At 38.2% G+C, this 19,889-nt stretch overlaps 1 long non-coding RNA gene across 1 annotated transcript in view; it reads left to right on the top strand.

The window, feature by feature from the left end:
* The first annotated feature begins 12,354 nt into the window (after positions 1-12,354).
* The window catches only part of LOC131203271 (uncharacterized), a 51,553-nt gene continuing 44,018 nt past the window's right edge, over positions 12,355-19,889 (top strand). The window contains exons 1-2 of the long non-coding RNA XR_009156330.1: positions 12,355-12,382; positions 18,431-18,465. This is a non-coding gene — a long non-coding RNA (uncharacterized LOC131203271). The remainder of the gene's footprint in view (positions 12,383-18,430; positions 18,466-19,889) is intronic.

The following is a 19,889-nucleotide window of genomic DNA, read 5'->3' as shown; positions in this document are numbered from 1 at the left end:
CGAATAAGTATTCGTGGAATTTCTTCACCCCGGAGACTATAGCCAATGCCTCCCTATCTAGCTGGCTGTAATTCCTTTCAGCTGAGGACATTGTTCGGGAATAATACGGTGTAGGGGCTTCTGTTCCATTCGGTAACCTATGGCTGAGCACAGCTCCCACTCCATAGGGAGAAGCATCGCAAACTAGTACTAGTGGCAACGTGCCATTGTACTGGATGAGGAGGCTATCGCTGGACAAAAGGTTTTTTACCCCCTCAAATGCCTTAGCCTCCACTCTTCCCCAGGACCACACAGCTTTCTTTGCTAGTAATTTATGTAGCGGTTCAGCTATTGTTGCCTTATTCTTTAAAAATACCGCATAGAAATTAACAAGCCCTAAGAAAGCTTGTAATTCCGTTTTATTTTTGGGAGCTGGAGCCTTCCTGATGGCCCGTACCTTGCTCTCGGTGGGGTGGATCCCTTTCCTGTCTATTCGGTATCCCAGGAACTCTACTGACTCTACCCCAATTTGGCATTTGTTAAGCTTAACCTTAAGCCCAGCAGACCTGAAAATGCCCAATACCTTCCTTAGTTTTACCCCTAGTTCATCTAAGTTTTCTGCCGATACCAATACATCGTCGAAGTATGGTACCACCCCGGGTAGACCCTGTAACAGTCGTTCCATTAGGTTTTGGAACAGCCCTGAAGCCACACTAACTCCGAACTGGAGTCGTGTGCATTTGAAAGCACCACGGTGCGTGACAATTGTCTGTGCCTCAGCTGTACTGCTATCTACAGGTAGTTGCTGGTAGGCTTGAGCCAAATCGAGTTTGGCGAAAACCTGCCCTTGTCCTAACGAGTGCAGCAAGTGTTGCACTACCGGAATGGGGTATGCGCTTTTCTGCAATGCTTTGTTTAGCGTTGCCTTGTAGTCAGCACAAATCCGGACTGATCCGTCCGGTTTGACTGGGGTCACTATGGGTGTCTCCCATTTTGCATGGTCGACGGGGACTGGTATTCCCTGGCTTACTAGTTTGTCTAACTCCCGGTCAATCTTGGGCTTTAGGGCGAATGGGACCCTCCTAGCCTTTAACTGGATAGGGGCAACTTGTGGGTCTAAGTTGAAAGAAATAGGGGTCCCCACGTACTTGCCCAGGCAGTCCTTGAAGACGTCCTCGAACTCCTTCAGTAGTTCATCCTTGAGGTTGACGTCGTTTCTGTAGACCCCGGTCACTCCCATGCCCAAAGCTCGGAACCAGTCCAGCCCTAGCAAACTCGGTAGAGTTCCATCTACTATGGTGATTGGCAGGGTCTTCTTGTGCTGTCCATACTTGACTTGGATGGATGTGACCCCTCGAACAGGGATCCGATTTCCCTGGTAGTCTTGCACTCTTAGCTTCTGGGTTTGTAGCTGGCGCTTAGCGATGGCTGGCAAGTCTCTCACGATGGTTTGACCCTGTCGCTCCCGAGGACATGGACAGGTTGTTGGGGAGGCTGAATGCCACCACATGTTTACTGGACCCGTGCCCCTCCTGGTTGGTGCTGGCCACGCAGGAGGTGACACGAGGCTGGCTCCAGGCGATTACGAGCGCTTCTTTGGTGGAGGGTGTCTTCCGCCGCCTTGAAAGAGGCGGTGGTGAGGCCCTCCTCAAGAAGCCTTCCTGACCCGCTGTTTTAGGTAATTATCGTCCGGTCTCCAACCTTCGGAAAGTTGTAGAGAGTATGGTGGCATATCAGTTTCCTTGCACCTGGATGAAACTGTCTATCTAGACCTGCTCCAGTCCGGTTTCCGACCCGGTTACAGCACGGAGACGGCTTTGGTCGCGTTGGTGGATGATCTCTGGAGGCCAGGATAGGGGTTGTTCCTCTGCCCTGGTCCTATTAGATCTCTCAGCGCTTTCGATACCATCGACCATGGTATCCTGCTGCGCCGGTTGGGGTTTGGGAGTGGAGGCACCGCTTATCGGTGGTTCTCCTCCTATCTCTCCGACCGGTCGCAGTCGGTGTTGACAGGGGCAGAGGTCGGCCCCGAGGCGCCTCACTTGTGGGTGCCGAGGGGTCGATTCTCTCGCCTTCTGTTTAACATCTACATGAAGCCGCTGGGTGAGATCATCAGTGGTTTCGTGTGAAGTACCAGCTGTATGCGGATGACACCCAGCTGTACTTTTCACACCGGACCACCCCAACGGTTATCAAGTGCTGTCCCGGTGTCTGAGGCCGACGGGTCTGGATGGGGAGAAACAGGCTCAAGCTCAATCCTCCAAGACAGAGTGGCTGTGGATGCCGGCATCCCGGCACAGTCAGCTAAATCGCTGCTGACCATCGGTGGCGAGTCACTGGCCCCGATGGAGAGGGTGCGCAACTTAGGCGCCCTCCTGGATGAACGGCTGTCTCTAGAAGATCATTTGACGGCCGCCTCCAGGAGAGCGTTCTACCAGGTTCGCCTGGTGCGCCAGTTACGCCTTTCTGGACCGGGGGCCCTATGCACGTCACTCACGCCTCGTGACGCCTCGCCTGGATTACTGCAACGCCTCTACATGGGGCTCCCTTGAAGGGCATCCGAGGCTACAGTTAGTCCAGAATGCGGCTGCGCTGGTGATAGATGGAGCCCTCGTGGCTCCCGTGATAACACCCATCCTGCGCAGGCTGCACTGGCTACCTGTGGCCTTCCGGTGCGCCTGGTTTTGGTGACCACCTTTAAAGCGCCCATGGCATAGGGCCGGGTTATTCACGGGACCGCCTACTGCGACCAGATACCTCTCACCGACCCGTGCGCCTCACAGGAGGGACCTCAGGGTGCCAGCTAGGCAGTGTCGCCTGGCGACGCCCAGGAAGGGCCTTCTCTGTGGGGCTCCCGCCTCTGGAACGAGCTCCCCAGGACTCCGCCAACTTCCGGACCTTCGAACCTTCCGTCGCGAGCTCAAGACACATTTATTCATCTGTGCAGGACTGGCTTAGATTTTAAATTTTATAGGGGTTTTAAATTGATTTTAATATTTATATTTATATTTTTAATGATAGGGCACTGGAATAAGTTTTTTAATGATTATTTTAATTTTGTACACTGATGTTTTATATGCCTGTGAACCGCCCTGAGTCCTTTGGGAGATAGGGCGGTATATAAATTTAAATAATAAATAAAATAAATAAATGGTGTCCCAGGACATAATTGTGATTGATGAGCCGGTGTCTACTTCCATTTGGCACGGTACCCCTTCAATGTAAGTTTTGGTAAAAATCTTCTTTTCTAGTCGTGTCGATGCGTGGCCCACTCTCACAGTGGTCTGATTTAACTTCGTGCCCTTTTTGAATGGACCAATCCCTGGCCGCTTCGCTGCTCTGGCGCTCTGATTGGTCGGTTTGAATTTTTGGCGGGAAGGTAGGGGGGCTCGGCAGGCCCGAGCTATGTGTCCTTTCTTTTCGCACCGCCGACAAACCGCGTTTTTGAACCTACAGTTTTGTCGTTGGTGTTTGCCCCCACAACTCACGCACTTGTCCCGGTCACCTCTCTCTGGCCTCCCGGTGTGGAAAACCTCTTCCTCTTCCTCACCTTCCGATTTGGCCTGGACTTCCTCGCTGTGGACCGGTGTTGTTTTCACTCCAGCACCCTGCGCGTTCAGCTTTTGCAAGGTTTACGCCGCTTTGGTGGACATCTCGTGAGCCCTGGCCTCGTCCAAGGCTATTGCCAAAGTCAGGTTGCTCTTAGACAGCAGCCGCCTTTGCAGTCGGATGTCCCTGACCCCCAAATGAGTTGTTCGAGTAAGGAGTCCTCCAAATCTCTGTACTCACAGTGGTTTGCGGCTTTCCTCAACGCGGCCATGTACACGCTTATCGATTCGCCCTCTCGCTGTACCCGTTGCCTCAATTTGAACCGTTGGACGAACTTTGAGGGTATCGGTGCGTAGTGCGCTCGAAGTGTTGTTTGTAGTGTTTGCCATGGTACCGATTGTACCGGCGTTGGCTCTGAAAGTGACTCTGCGGTATCAAAAACCTCTGGACCGCAGTGGCTTAGGAAGTACGCTTGCTTCCGATTGTCCGAGACTCCTTGGAGTTCATTTGCTTTGAGGAAACACTCGAAACGAGCCATGTACGACTCCCATTTCTCCTTGGCTGGGTCAAATGGCGCTGGCGGCATGTAGCTGGACATCGCTAACTATCTGCCCTTGAAACTGGCTGGGTTCGCGACTTCCTTTGCTCTTTCAGCTCTTTTCCCGATCTCACTGCCTCAAGATCCCACCTTCATCGCCAATGTTATGTTCGGGCAATGAAGAGGCAGGAGACCAGTGAGTGACAACAGCTCTTTAGTTTATAGTGAACCCAGCAAAAGACAACAGGCAAAAACCCCTCTTTAAATACTATTCTGGCTGAGGCTCCAACCAATCAGCAACGTGCTAGTTCCCGCCCAAACTTCCCTCCAAAAGTTTAAATACATTACACTATCATTGTACTCAGATTGCATATTTATGGAGTTCAACTGCACTTGTTTTCTGATAAATAGGATTGCAGTTTAATTTGACTCAAAAAACCTGCTTTAACTCTTTACTTGTATAGTATTGATCATAATTGATGGATGTAATATTCACATTGTTATGTGTTCATGTGAAAGGTTATCCACAAATTATATTTCCCTTTTTCCATTTTTAAATTATTTAGAATATAATGAGATTGGAAGATACGTTATATATCTCTGTCTAAATCTTTTGGTATTCCCTTAAAATGCTTAATTACAGGGGTCCTATGTATTGTGTTCTTTTCTGAAGGCAACTATCTGTAATGTTAATGGGCTCGTATTATTTTCTTAATAACTTTATGAATTTGGTTAATCAGTGGACACAGAATAAGATTTTTTTCTAATTAATAGTAAATTGTAAATGTAGGTGTACAATTCCATGTCACTGAACACTTATGGAACAGCATCCCAGAAGTGAAAAGCCAGATTTCTAAACTCTTGGAGTCAGAGGAAAAATCCACCTTCAAAGGATGTCCTCCCTCTTGGATAAACCAGACAGAAAACAAGACCAGATAAGTTAAATCTTTTTTATTATAAGGCTACCTAACTTTGAACTGCTTTAACGCTTTGAGCTGCTATACCGGTTAGGGCAGGTCTTCCCTAAATTTGTGTCTTTGACCATTAACGGACCATAGATGGTCTGATGGTTTCTAGTCAGCATCTCCTCTCCCTTTTCCTTAAGAGTATCCATATATTATTCAAGGTTATTATACAAAGAAAAAAATAGTAACACCCAACCCTGTTCTCCTCTGATGTTAGATACAGAGAGAGGCAAAGTTAGTTGGACAAGACATGGGTGGCATTAAAGTTGAAAGTTACACACAACTCTGAATTTTATTCAAGCTGATCTATTTTATTTACTTCTATTGATTCCATTCTGGACTGGGTTATTGTTAAGAGTTTGGATGAGAAATGCTGCGTAGTCTAGGGTTGTAAAAAGAATATTAGTATTTTTTAATGCCTGGACTATTTTTCTGCATGGCCTGGTTTCTGCAGTTTCTGTGATGAGATCCCCTTCAACTAACAGAAGGGGAAAGAAATGGCTTCTTTTGAGACACTCAAGAAGCTACTGTCAGATAATTTAGGAATAAAGGTGCAAGACTTTATATGAATAAAGTCATCTTTGATGCAGGTTATAAGTTTAAGTCCCTTGTTTTATGAGGCCATTTGTTCTTTTTTGATATTTTCAAATAGAACAAAGTATTATGAAAATACTAAAAGATTCCAGTTGTATTATTTCTGAAGGAAATTAAAACTTTCAGTGCCACTGCTAGAATTCTTACTGTGTAGGGATAGAGGAACTATGTGTCATACATTCACATCCTTTGGAGAAAAGCAAAGGCCAAAGGGGAAAATCTAAAACAGAATATATTTGAAGCTGATTATGGAGAAAAAAATGAATGTTAGTCAGAAGTATAGTTCCAGTGGGATCTGATTAATATTTTCTGGTAAAATAAAAACCAGAGAATATGCTATTAATTTTATTGCTACTTTTTTTTCCTTTTCATTTGGATCCCTCCCCTTCCCTTCACAATTTGGACTTCCTTTTGGCTAATTAACTATTGAACATTTTTCATGCATCCCAAGTGAGGAAGCTATAAAAAGATGAATAGCACTTACGAAGTAATTGACAAAAAGTATATTGGGCTTTTACAAAATAGTATTTTGCATCTTAATATGGAGGGAAAGACTCCTTTGAATCATTGTTTGCTTGGTCATTAATGATTTCTTAGAACTCAGCACCAGATACTAATGACTCAAGGCTAAACTGAACTTGGGGTGGGCAACTCAAGTACAGAATATCTCCTGAGAAAACACTTAATGTTTGTGTCTTGGCATTATCAAAATACCCCTGGTGTTATCTCAGATGAATTCCCTGGCTATTTTCTTTTCTTTTGACAGCAAAGTCAGAGCTGACAAACTAAGGCAGTTCTCAAGGAAATTCAATTACTGAAATGTCTGACAGCTTGCTTTGCTACTCTAACTAAAGTTTTCAAAGTTACATGCTGCATATATAATATAGCTTCTTACTACAAAGGACCATATTTGCATTTTCTAGGAGAAAATTGTTTTAAAGCTGTAGATTTCTAACGATAAAAGAGAAGGAGTGAAATGGTGAAGCACCTATTTTGAAAAGAAATAAAAAATTAAGCAGGTGTCTGCCAAATGAACCCCAGAAAACACTGTTTTCTAAAAAGCATAATTTATTGGCCTTCATATTTAAGTGTTGTGGCCGTCATTCATTTTGAAAGGTTATTTAGAAAAAATAATTAGAACATATTATTTATGCCTGATGTCACAGATTAAATATCTCTTCCTTAAAAAAAATAAAGGCACCATTTAAATTATTCCCATCTCCAGGATGTATTGCCAAAGTAGGTTTCTTAAACTTCCAATTGAATTATCTATAACTTTTAAGAAAGTAGAGAAACACATCTGAAATATATTTTTTCAATTCATTTAATGATTTTAGTTCACATGTATTCATTGTCCAGATGATTTTTTATCAGGATTTTGGGTCAATAAGACTACTGAACAAAACATAGTTAAATGTTATACAGATTTTCACAATGAGACTCCTTAAGTGGCAACAATCTTGTTAATCATTGTATATGAACTATTTTATCTAATTTCTATGATTCCTGTAGGAGAGGAGATGCTTGAAAACTGTAAGTAGAATTTATTTTTTATCTTGTAAAGACATTGCTACACACAAAATGCTTTTTTTAAATTTTGCTATTTAGTAAAATAAATATAAAAATGTAAATAAATAAACATTATATTTCATTTTGTCCTGGATCTTCTGTATCTTATTATATACCTTTGGGTACATTAATTTTGGCAATGAACAACTATAGACATAGTGGTGAAAATGCTTTCTTTTCTTAACTTACAAAGCAGAAGATGAGTCCTTCTAACTTCTGTATAAAAAGTTTATATATTTATTAAAATATTTTTATCTATACTTGTATTGCACAGTGGTCTTTCAAATATAATTGTGGACATAGCACAAGCGTATATACAATGGATTATGTTTGTAAAATTGGTGCTGATGAGCAGTAGGGAAAAAGAAATCTCCCAATGTCTATGATTAAAGCTGGTAACTTCTCAGACAGATCCAGTTTAAGAAATCTTGGAATGCTGGGGTGCGTTCTCCTAGGCTATCCAAATTGCAGCAGCAGAAGTAGGAATTTCTAATCCCACCCATGCTATATGAGTTGCCTTGGTTACCATTTGGCTTATGGGTCTAATTCAAGGCCATCACCTATAAAGTTTTCATAGCATAAGATCTGGTTTGCAGGACTGCCTTCTACAATTGTCTACCTGGTACACTCAAGAGAGTGAATGTGCTTAGTATTTCATCAATTAAACTTCATAAACTTGTGGGCTTGGAAAGCATATCTTCTCTACTTTTCAGAATAATAAACAGACCACAAATAAATTCATCCATTACAAAAAATTACAAAAAATAAAAATAAAAATCCAGTATATCCCTTAGCTGAATCCCAATCTAGACCAGGTGGTCTAGTGATTTAAGCATCAAGCTAGAAACTAGGAGACTGAGGGTTGTTGTCTTGCGTTAGTCAGGAAAGCCACTTGGGTGACTTTGGGCCAGTCACTCTGTATTAGCCCAAGCCACTCATAGAGTTGTTGCTGTGGGGAAAATAGGAAAAGGAAGAAGTGTTAAGTATGTTTTTGCCTTGAGTTATTTCTAAAAATGATAAAGGCAGGAATCAAATAAATAAAAATAAATAAAATTTCTCAAAAGAGATTATCTCATTTGGCTTTCAATCATTGCTATATTTAATAAATCATTGCAATAATAAATTGTACATATTCTTAGTTGGATGCTATACTCTTCATATTAAGGTAAAGCTATTTTTAGTTTTGGAGGCCTGTTTTCCTTCCTTCCTTCCTTCCTTCCTTCCTTCCTTCCTTCCTTCCTTCCTTCCTTCCTTCCTCCCTTCCTTCCTCCCTCCCTCGCTCCCTCCCTCTCTCCCTCATATGAGGAAACCAAGTTTTTGCCCTTTTTGAGGCATTGCTATTGTAGTTATAAATTGTTCTATAACCCTTTTTTCGATCCCTCCATCAAAGTATTGGATTTTTTCTTTCCTTTTAAAGCGTAAACATGGGACTGTACTTTGCTTCACTGGCTGTTAAAAATAATCTGGAATAGGTCCATTCTTATAGTGAAGACAAGTGCCAATAAATCATTTAGTCTCTCTCCAAGTTTTCTGTCATCTTTGATTGTCCTGGTGGAACTGAGCACCTGCAGCATTGCCCATAGATGTTTTCTGATGTGTTTTACTACTCCATCTTCCATTTTCTTTCATCCTTCTTAATCTCAACTATCAAATTATTTTTACCTCAGAATACAGAAAACAATTTTGATGTAAATAATTTTAGAGTTGTAGGAAGTTAGCACCCACCCCTCTTCTAGAAGAATGAAATATTCTAGGAAATATTAAAAAGGCAGAATATTGTATTTCCCTGGATGAGAAATGGGAAAACATGTTTTTTTTAGGCAGGAAGCAGGCTCACTTTTAATAGCTCCCACCCTCCTCAATAGCCCACAGCAGATGTCAGCACTTAAGAGATAAAGAAATGGCTAGGTCTATTCATAAGCAAATGCCCTCACCTAAAATCCAACAAAGGTAGGAATAGCCATCAGGCATAATAGGAATTGCCCAAAGTCCCTTCATTATATCACCCAGCACAGTTCAACCAAGCCTGACTCAGAAAACCTACAAGGTTATGACCCCTACAGAAACCAATCGCTTGCCACAGGAACAGGAAGCTAAAATTCAAAGCCCAAGACAGGGTATAAATCTCACTCCCTCTCTCACCCATGTGCTCAATTGCCCAGGACCTCAAACCTCAAACCATCTTTCCAAACAGCTTTTGTGTTTCCTGTGTCTTTTTCCCCATTTGGAACTGAACCCAGATCGAAATTTCTTCCAACAAAGTTTCAACAATATTATTCTTCCATCTTCATATATTTATTTATATTTATCTCTGAACCTTACATGTATTTCTTGGATTCTGTACTCTTTAAGTTGAGATAAAATAGTTTCAAATGGTTGTTGTAGAAGTTCTTAAACAAAATATTCTGTTATCTTGGTTTCAATATCAATTTGTATAGTTATTTCATGCTTATACTTATATATACTGTTGTGACAAATAAATAAAATAAAAATAAATAAAATAAATAAATATGCTTGTCACCTAATATGTAGCTATATACTAACACTTTTCGTTTTCATTTAGTTCTGAGGATAATTCTGTCAACTTTAATTTTTTTTAGGGTTTTGTTCTTTTTTCTAATGATCTGTTTCCAAAATATAATTACAAACATATAAATAAGAAATAAAAATAATTTACTGAATTTTTTCCAGTAAAATCTGTACAGGTTTTAGTGCCATTTATTTTTTCACATTTTTATTTCCACTGATATGTGAAAAGATTTTATGTTTCCTTTAAAAAAGCATGTTTTCCTTTCTTCATATCCAAATTTAAACCTATGAAAACCCTTTTCAATTTATAAAAAGGTTTCTAAAGGTATAGATATAATTTGTAGAAGAATAATCACTTTTATAATTATGACTTGTAATTTTTTTAAACTAGAAAATATTTTTGTTTCTTTTTTATTTGTTGTTTGTTGCATCAACAATCAACATTGTTTTAAATCACATTTTTCTGTTTCATAGAACAACTAGCAAAGTGTTTTAATTTATTGGTTACACTGTTTGTAAAGATGATTTTTTAAAGGGCCATGAATTAGGAGAAGTTTGAAACTTAGGATCTTTGGTAGCACAAACATTAGCAGGTGTTATATCCTACAAGTATTCTTCTTTTCCTAGAAAATTTAATTAACTTTTGTAATCGCCAGTACAGGTAGTCTTTGAATTCCAATTGAGCCCAAAATTTCTGTTCCTAAGTGAGATATTTGTTAAGTGAGTTTTGTGGCATTTTACAACCTTTCTTGTCACAGTTGTTAAGTGAATCATTACACTTTTTAAGTTAGTAACATAGCCGTTAAGTGAATCTTTGCTTGTCAGAAGGTCACAAAATGTGGATCAGATGACCTTAGGACACTGCAGCAATCATAAAGAGGAACCAGTTGTCAATCATCCAAATTCTGATTATGTGGCCATAGGGATGCTGCAGTGGTTGTAAGTGTGAAAAGCAGTCATAAGTCCTTTTTTTTTAGTGCCGTTGTAACTTTGAACATATGGTTGTAAGTTGAGTCCTGCCTTATATTGGTCTTATGTTTTCATGTCAAAAATCCCCCACATAATAATAGGATTTTTGTAAATGCAGTTTCTTCTTTGCACCATTATCTGGAATGATCAAGTAATTAAGGGCCAGTCTTGGACCACTTGGTCATTTGAGGAAACACTGCATAGAAAGAACTATAAAAACAGCCTTCAGTTTTGTTCATGAAAAGAAAGAAAAAGCCAATATTCACCTTGTATATTTTTAAATGTTCCTACGTGTATCAGCAAATTTATGCTGGTTTATTAAAAATCCAAACATAAAACCGCTGGAGCAAAAATTTGCTCTGCACAATGAACAATAAAGAAGGTTGGATTTATACCAATACACCTCATTCCCAAATAGCCCAATAGATGCATATTTTGTCATTATAGAATATCTGTCAACATAGCTAGTGTCTGTGCAAGTAATGTTGTTACTTGTAAGTTGTTTTCAAGATAGTTTAGGATGCTTTGAGAACAAAATGATTCTACATTAGATGCTTTCCACTTCATGTTAGAAAATTTTATTCCACATAAGTTTGTAGCATATTAAAAATGTTCTATACTGTTTTTTGTTTTGCCAAAGTGGTATTTTCTGTGGCTGAAAAAGAAGCACAGTTTATTAAGACTGCTTGGGTTCAGCCTATTTGGCATGGATCTAAAACAAACTAAACAAAAGAAAATTAAGAATTGTTCCTGGTGCTGACATTCAGTATGTTTGTATGTCTAGAGGTTACCATTTTTGGTGAAAGAAAGAAAGAAGACTTGAATGTAAAGATGGAGTGACACAGCATGAAGTGGCTGGAGCATCAAGGGATTGAGAGGAAGACAAACAGTGACCTGATTAAAGGAAAAACGATGTTGCTATAGTAAGCCTAAGTATAGAAAAGCCAAAGCTTGGCAGAGTGAAACTTTCTCTCAATTGATTCAATCCAGCAGATCTAGCAAGAAAAGGAATCTGCAGGAGCAGATTAACTGAAAAATGCTGATGAAAGAAGAGGTGAATGAAAATGAAAGAGCAAAGAGTTGAAGTGAATTCAGCAGCACTAAAAAGACAACCACCATTCTTGGCAGGGACTGTGAAATGATTTGTTTCATAAAGATTTGATTGCATTCTCAAACAGAAATCTGAGAAGGGAAGCAAAATTTAAGAGTCAATACACAAAGTTAAATAAAAAACACTCTGACTAAGTATATTATGGTTGATCCTAAAACGCAGAAGGTAACAACAACTTCAACAATTCTAAGGCTAGTTGTTCAGCCTGTTGTCATTGGTTTGATAAGATAACACTTTAGGAAATATTATAATAAATTCTAATTACACTGCAAGAAATGTTTCACAAAGAATGGAATTTTCCTTGGGAAAATACCAGCTAGATTTTAAAAGTAGAATTAGACAAACTGATCACAAACAAGATCTCAGTTACCTGTTGTCCTTAAGATGTTATTCATACTGTATATCTAACTCTGAAAGAGTAAAAACAGGAAATTTCACAATGGCACTTTGATTTGTATATAGATTCTTTTTCTTGAAGTTTTTTTTTATCTTTCTTTACAGAGAAGCAGATATAGTAAAGATGGTCATATTATATCCTTCAGACATTCCCACAAATCCCATAAAACTAAGACCAGAAAAGTGAGTAAGAAAAATTTTTAATTTTATGATTTTGGAATTTTGTTTGAGCTCTCAGAGTCTCAAGGTTAGTATGTTGCAGTCTGAAGCTCTCAAAGGAATGTAAAAGTGATAAGGGACCCCGATATCTATGCAACCCTAAAACACCAACAAGTTCTGTGTGTACCTTTACTGCTCATATAATTTTGTAATGCTGATGGAAAATTACTTTTATGAAAAAGCAGAAAGTTATCTTCCTTGGCAGAGGCATGTGTTGCAAACTTAGAGGACTATTTCTACATATTGTAACTGTGTACATCTTAACCCCTGGAACATACTATTTATTTATTTTTATTTATTTAATCATATTTATATACCGCCCTATCTCCCGAAGGACTCAGGGCGGTTAACAGGCATTTAAAAAACATATAAATACATAAATATTTTTATTTATTTATTTATTTATTAAATTTGTATACCGCCCTTCTCCCGAAGGACTCAGGGCGGTTCACAGCCAAGTAAAATAGACAATACAATATAAATACAATTAAAATACAATTAAAAAAACTTATTAAAATTGGCCACAATTAAAATTTGAGACTAAAACCCATTAAAATACCTATAAACTTAAAAACTAACCCAGGCCAGCGCAGATAAATAAGTAAGTTTTAAGCTCATGCTAAAGGTCTGGAGGTCCGGAAGTTGACGAAGTCCTGGGGAGTTCGCTCCAGAGGCGGGAGCCCCACAGAGAAGGCCCTTCCCCTGGGTGTCGCCAGACGACACTGTCGCGCCGACGGCACCCTGAGGAGTCCCTCCCTGTGAGAGCGCACGGGTCGGTGAGAGGTATTCGGTAGCAGCAGGCGGTCCCGTAAGTAACCCGGCCCTATACAACATAAATACAATATAAATACAATTAAAATACAATTAAAAACTTATTAAAATTGGCCACAATTAAAATTTGAGACTAAAACCCATTAAAATACCTATAAACTTAAAACTAACCCAGGCCAGCGAGATAAATAAGTAAGTTTTAAGCTCATGCTAAAGGTCTGGAGGTCCGGAAGTTGACGAAGTCCTGGGGGGAGTTCGTTCCAGAGGGCGGGAGCCCCCACAGAGAAGGCCCTTCCCCTGGGTGTCGCCAGACGACACTGTCGCGCCGACGGCACCCTGAGGAGTCCCTCCCTGTGAGAGCGCACGGGTCGGTGAGAGGTATTCGGTAGCAGCAGGCGGTCCCGTAAGTAACCCGGCCCTATACAACATAAATACAACTAAAAAACTTATTCTAAAAGCCCGATAGTTAAAACTACTACTGGGTAAGAATAGGGTAATGAAGAATAGGGTAATGAAGAATAGGGAAATGAAGGTGACTAGTGACTAATGACAGGTGTCAGAGGATGTCTCGTGTCATGAAAGGTGACATAAGGTGTAAGATAATTCCATATATAGACAAGTTAACTGGAAACCAATTATGTATCATTTCGTATTTTCCCGTTTTCTACTTTCTGTATCAGAAACTATAAAAGTATAGGCTTGGGCAGTGCCAGGGGTCCAGGCTTTGTTTTCCACATGAGTGGAAGTCTGTACCTATTTGCGCAGATATTAAATAAATAATTCTTGTTTCTCCAATCCTTCGTGGTCTTTTCTCCTTCAATTGAAACATGGGAGGAGCCCCATATCAAAAGACATACCAAATAAAAGCATTTATATAAAAAAAATCCCTACAATTTCCATCTTTAACACAACTGAATCTATATCCAAACAAAAACACTTCAAGAAATTCCTAAGAAGGTTTTCAGTGAGATGCAAGACGTGATTTTATAAACAGCTTATATTTGTACATTGTCTGCCTTTACTTTATTCATAAGACCTTAGATTCAACAACAAATTAGTAAAGCTTCACAAAGACACAGGGATAGACCTATTTCCAAATCAAGATATAGTTTTTAATAATTATAATAATAATTATGTTCCTTATCATTATCTTTAATGGCCAGCATACATATTCTTGGCATGACTTCCTGTACACGGTAGACATTGTTGAAACACAAAATCTTCATTAAGATATACCTCAAGTCTCAGCCAACCATTGGAGCATGACTTTGTTTTATTCTACTACTGCAGATTTTGTAACACAACTAAATTGTTAACTGTTTTTAATTAATATATTATTTATACACTTTGTGATATATTTTAAGAATGAAATTATTTTCTTTCCAGGGCCTAATTTGACCAATTAACTACACCTGTAAGCTAAACTCAAATCCTTTAGGTGTTGGTCACATTTCTTTTAAAATCCAACATATTTTATGTATAATTATTGATTAATTTTCTGAATAAATTAATCTAGGTTTCAAAATTTGGAACTGCTGATCATAAAACACAATTTTTACAGCTGTTTAAATTGCAAAGCTGTATTCCATTTACAAAACTGAATAAAATTACACACCTGAAAACTGAGTGCTAATATTTTTTGTACTTTTTTTGATGGAACTATTTCACTTAGGTGTCCTCCTGGATGAACGGCTGTCGTTTGAAGATCATTTGACGGCCGTCTCCAGGGGGGCCTTCCACCAGGTTTGCCTGGTTCGGCAGTTGCGCCCCTTCCTTGACCAAGATGCCTTGTGCATGCTCATGCACTCATGAACTCATGCGCTCGTTACCTCTCGCTTGGATTATTGTAATGCTCTCTACATGGGGCTCCCCTTGAAGTGCACTCGGAGGCTTCAGTTAGTCCAGAATGCAGCTGCGCGGGTGATAGAAGGAGCTCCGCGTAGCTCCCATATAACACCGCTCCTGCGCAGACTGCACTGGCTGCCTGTGGCCTTTCGAGTGCACTTTAAGGTGTTGGTTACTACCTTTAAAGCGCTCCATGGCTTAGGGCCTGGGTACTTACGGGACCGCCTGTTGTTACCACATGCCTCCCACCGACCCGTACGCTCTCACAGAGAGGGACTTCTCAGGGTGCCATCCGCCAAGCAATGTCGGCTGGCGGCCCCCAGGGGGAGGTCCTTCTCTGTGGGGGCTCCCACACTCTGGAACGAACTTCCCTCGGGTTTACGCCAAATACCTGACCTTCAGACATTCCGTCGCGAACTGAAGACACATCTTTTTATTCGCGCGGGGCTGGCTTAAATTGATTTTAACAAATTTTTAAATTCTTAGTAATTAATTTTAAATGGGGTTTTTTAGCTTATTATATATTTTACTTCTCAGGCCAATTTTAAAATAAGTTTTTTAACTGCATTTTAAATTTGTATATTGTACCGTCTGTTTTATTCTTGCCTGTACACCGCCCTGAGTCCTTCGGGAGAAGGGCGGTATAGAAATCAAATAAATAAAATAAATAAATAAATAAATTCTCATAAATCAATTGGAAGGGATCTTAGAGGTCTTCTACTCCAACAACTACAGAAATAACTACAGAGAATATAAACAACCTATGGTCCCATATTTCCCAGCACCATTGAAATCCATCTCCATCGCAAGTTAAGCAAAGTTGATATCAGCTCTTGCTCAATATTTCTTTATTGTTATCTTTTCCATAACTTATCTCATCTTTCTTCAATAGGCCTATGCCATCCTACACTTCCAGTCATGTCCATTCCACCATCTTTATTTTACTTCTTCCAGCTACATGTTTTCATTTTTTCAATCCAGCCACCTTCACATTTCTCAATCCACTCTAAATCTCCCACCACAATTCATGCTTTCTACCATGTCCATCAACTTTTAGCTTCATCATTTACTTATGTGATGAGCAAAATCTTTTCAACTAAGAGCTCTTTAAAGTCAGAGCACCCAATCACAGAGGAAAAAATGTTCCAAGCAGGGATAAATATAACAGTCCCCCTCAAATAGAATAAATCTCATAATGGTTTCCAGTAGGTGAACTAGCATGTGATTTGTATAGCATTTTAGAGGAAGAAAAAATATATTATCCTATTATCTATGCCTTAATATTATGAAATTAAAGTTAAGTTTCAGAATTATTAAAATAGCATGCTCAGAATACAAACTTGCTAAGAGTGAATCTTGCATTCTTTATTTTTTAATTCTTTTTGAATGACTCCCCACTAGCTGAAAAGAAATTCATGACTAAGAAAAGGCTAGCTAAAATCCATTGATTCAAAATGCACAAGAACATGGCCTAGGATTTAAAGCCTGGATCTGTTACATAGAGAGAAAGCTCTCTTTATTCTTCTGCGTTACAGTTATGATCATATTTGACTCTTTTTGTACTTGTAATAAAAGCTATTTATTTAGCTGTGCTGTGTCCTTGAAGCAGTTAGCTGCTGAGTACAGGTCAAGTTTCTAGGGAAGATTTATTGTCAGGTCAGGTGTGAAGTCTGACACAACACGAAGCCAAACTACTTGAGAATTCCCTTGGAGAAAAATGATGGGAAGACATGAATAAAGAGGTTACCTGTAGAGAGGTTGACATTTGAAAAAAGTTGTGAGAGTTTGCTTCTGACCAGAAAAAAAATCAGACATTAAGAGAATAATTTTGATGGAATAATATGTCTGTCGATCTGTCTATTAAATTGCTAGTCATCTTGCCACAAGCATGTTAAATTAGAAGGCAGATTATTTCTTTATTTCTTTATTACTTTATATGCAATAAGAGGGTCTACTGTATATATCTATAATCTGTGAATAATTACAATTGTAAAACACAATTTTAATGTCTTAAATAAGTAAAATGGATACACAAATAATAAATCAAAAGAAGTTCTTTTTCCCTATATTCTCTATATTTTCCTATATTGGAATTACAAATGAGTTTTGAAAAAGTTTGGAAGAAGAGATAAAGAAAAAAAGAAAAGAAAAGTTCTAGGACAGCAGTCACCAACTTTTCTAGCTCCATGGACCAGCAGCATCAACATCAATAGTGGAGGGGTAAAGGGATGATTTAGTGTGGAACCTAGATCCTGCGCACACTCAAATGAACCTTCACATACTTGCTCATCACTTACGTGGCCCGGTTCCCAAAAGGCAGCAGACAAGAAGTGGTCTGTGGCCTAGGGGCTGTGGACCCCTGTTCTATGACATTATTTGAAGGGACTAAGAGACTGTTAAAGTAAAAGGAGCACATGTAAAATTGGATATGGGAAAAAAATATCATTTGTTGTATTTTAGGATAAGGTGATAAGGTACAAAAATTATACATTCCATTCAATCAATCAATCAATCAATGACTTGGCAATTACAATTTCAAAATGATAAAAACAATTAAAATCCTAAAAAGCATTTTAAAAACAAAACTTGTTATGAAAGGGAGAGTCATTTATATTTTTTTCTGTTTCTTTACTATTTTTAATATCTACCATTCTTATTTTTTTTCCTTTTCTTTTTTGGTTTGTATTCTTTTTTATTGTTACTATAATTTTTAATAAGTTTACTATTATAAAAAGGTGATGAGATGAGATTATGAGAGATGAGATAAAATGAAGGATAAGAAATAATAAATATAGTATTAATTATATATTGTTACTAATGTATGATTTACTTAGGTGCCTTACTATTAGCTGGTTTATCCTGCAATCTATTCAGTATGAGATGGTATTAATTTATATTGGAGTGGAAAATGTGTAGAACACAGATGCTGAAGTTCAAAATATTTGTTTTTCTTTGGTTCCAGAAGTCAAGAAACTATCCTGCATAGTCATTGACAAACCACCAAATAATAAAGACACAATTTTATGCCATTGTTTAAAGGGATATATAAGTTTGTAAATAATATTATAAATTTCATCATTGTTTTAAGTCTACTAAAACTAAATTAACAGCAATAACAATTTAAACTATAGCCTCTGATTTAGATAAGCTAAATTTAAGCAAGTTCAAACTATGTGTCTAGATTAATTGTAAAGTTATTAATGTTTTGCTGCATTATATAGCAATAATTCTTTTACTTCAAACCTAATCCTATACGTCTGTCTACTAACCAAATCATTTTTTCCTGTACCATGACCAAGGACCACTTTATTCTTGTGTTAAAACAACACTCTCCATCCTTTGACTAAAATCATTATTGGTCTATTTTCTGCTAAAGTTGTTTTTCATTTGAAACAGGAAATGAATGTGTTTTTGACATCCCAAATTACTAGGTAAGTACCCTTTCTTCCCATAAGCACTTTAATAGGGGTATACATCTGTTGTTGAATAAGCAAAGATAGGTGGTAATAGTAATAGTATAGGCTGATAATTTTATGGCTTCTAGAGCCTGTAATGACAGTAAATCAGAATTTATAACATTTAAGAACCATTAAATGTTTCATGTACTGTTTAAACACTACCACTTGTTGCACAGTTGCCTTTTACCTAGCAAAGATAAAACCTGTTCATTTTGTGCTGATGCTTTTATCCATTTTTTTCCATGACAGTTGCTTTTAATCATCAAAAATTATGGCAACCTTGAAGTAAAATAATTTTTAAATCTTTGAATAGATGCTTTTTATGTGTGGAGGTAGTGAAAATGACACATTGGGAATTAACTGGTTGAAAAAAAACTGTAAAATCAGGAAATCAGCTTTCCTCTTCCCCCCTCTTTTTTTTCTTTTGCTAATATGATGCTTCAGTTGCTTGTTTGCTTGATGATATTATTCTATCGAATCAAGTTATTCAGTTCATTTGTTAGTTGCATGAATAAATGTCAGAATTTAGATTTAGAGGTTTACTCTTTGGAGTTTGAAGAGAAGTTCTTGGTGAATATGATCTTTTACATTTATAATGGAGGATAATTATGCTCACTAATAACCTTTCTATTTTTCAAGCCTGTCACTATCTTCAGAGGTTAATTATATTGCAGAAAAAATTGAAAAGCTAGGGAGAAGGTCAAGGAGACGTTTGCCAGAACAGCTGAATCTCAGAACAGTTCTGAGATTTATCTTTAAACTACAATGTATTTTTAAAGTCTAGAATTCCTATATCATTTTAATATTGGTGGCATTATATTACACAGAATGTTAATATTAATCTACCAAGGATATTCTTTAAATCATATATAGCAGATGCTGAATACAGTATGAATAAGTCAGTATAAAGAAACAGTATTCAGTCTGTATGAGGAAAGGAAAAAGGAAATATGTTTTAGTTATTCTGACTTCCTCCTGAAATTTTTGGAGAAAAAAGAAATGCTTAAACCAGTCAAAGATACTTAGATATTTTTACTCATGTCTATTATTTATATATTGCAAGGAACATGGTAGGAAGTAATTGAAAGAATTAGGGGCTGTATTTGCACATTTACTTATTTTATTGAATATGGCATTGTGGGGAAGTGCCAAAAGAATTGTCAGCCCTGCCACAGCTGGCTCTCTAAGAATGAAAAATGTATGAGTCCATCTGAAGCTTTCAAGGATCTTCTACTAGAAGCAACTGGATGCAGTGAAAGCAAGGCCAAATCTGAAGTAAACCCATACAAATTGCTACATTATTTGAAACCTTTAGCCCTTCCCCGCTTTGATCATTTCATCAGTGTCCAATAGGATGCTAACTGGATGTTTTGAGAGCAGGACACTTTGAGAAGCAA

This window comes from Ahaetulla prasina, chromosome 8 (assembly GCF_028640845.1).
Source record: "Ahaetulla prasina isolate Xishuangbanna chromosome 8, ASM2864084v1, whole genome shotgun sequence".
In the NCBI taxonomy this organism is placed as follows: domain Eukaryota; kingdom Metazoa; phylum Chordata; class Lepidosauria; order Squamata; family Colubridae; genus Ahaetulla; species Ahaetulla prasina.
Note: the sequence above shows the minus strand (reverse complement) of the source record. Positions and strands in the feature narration are given on the sequence as shown.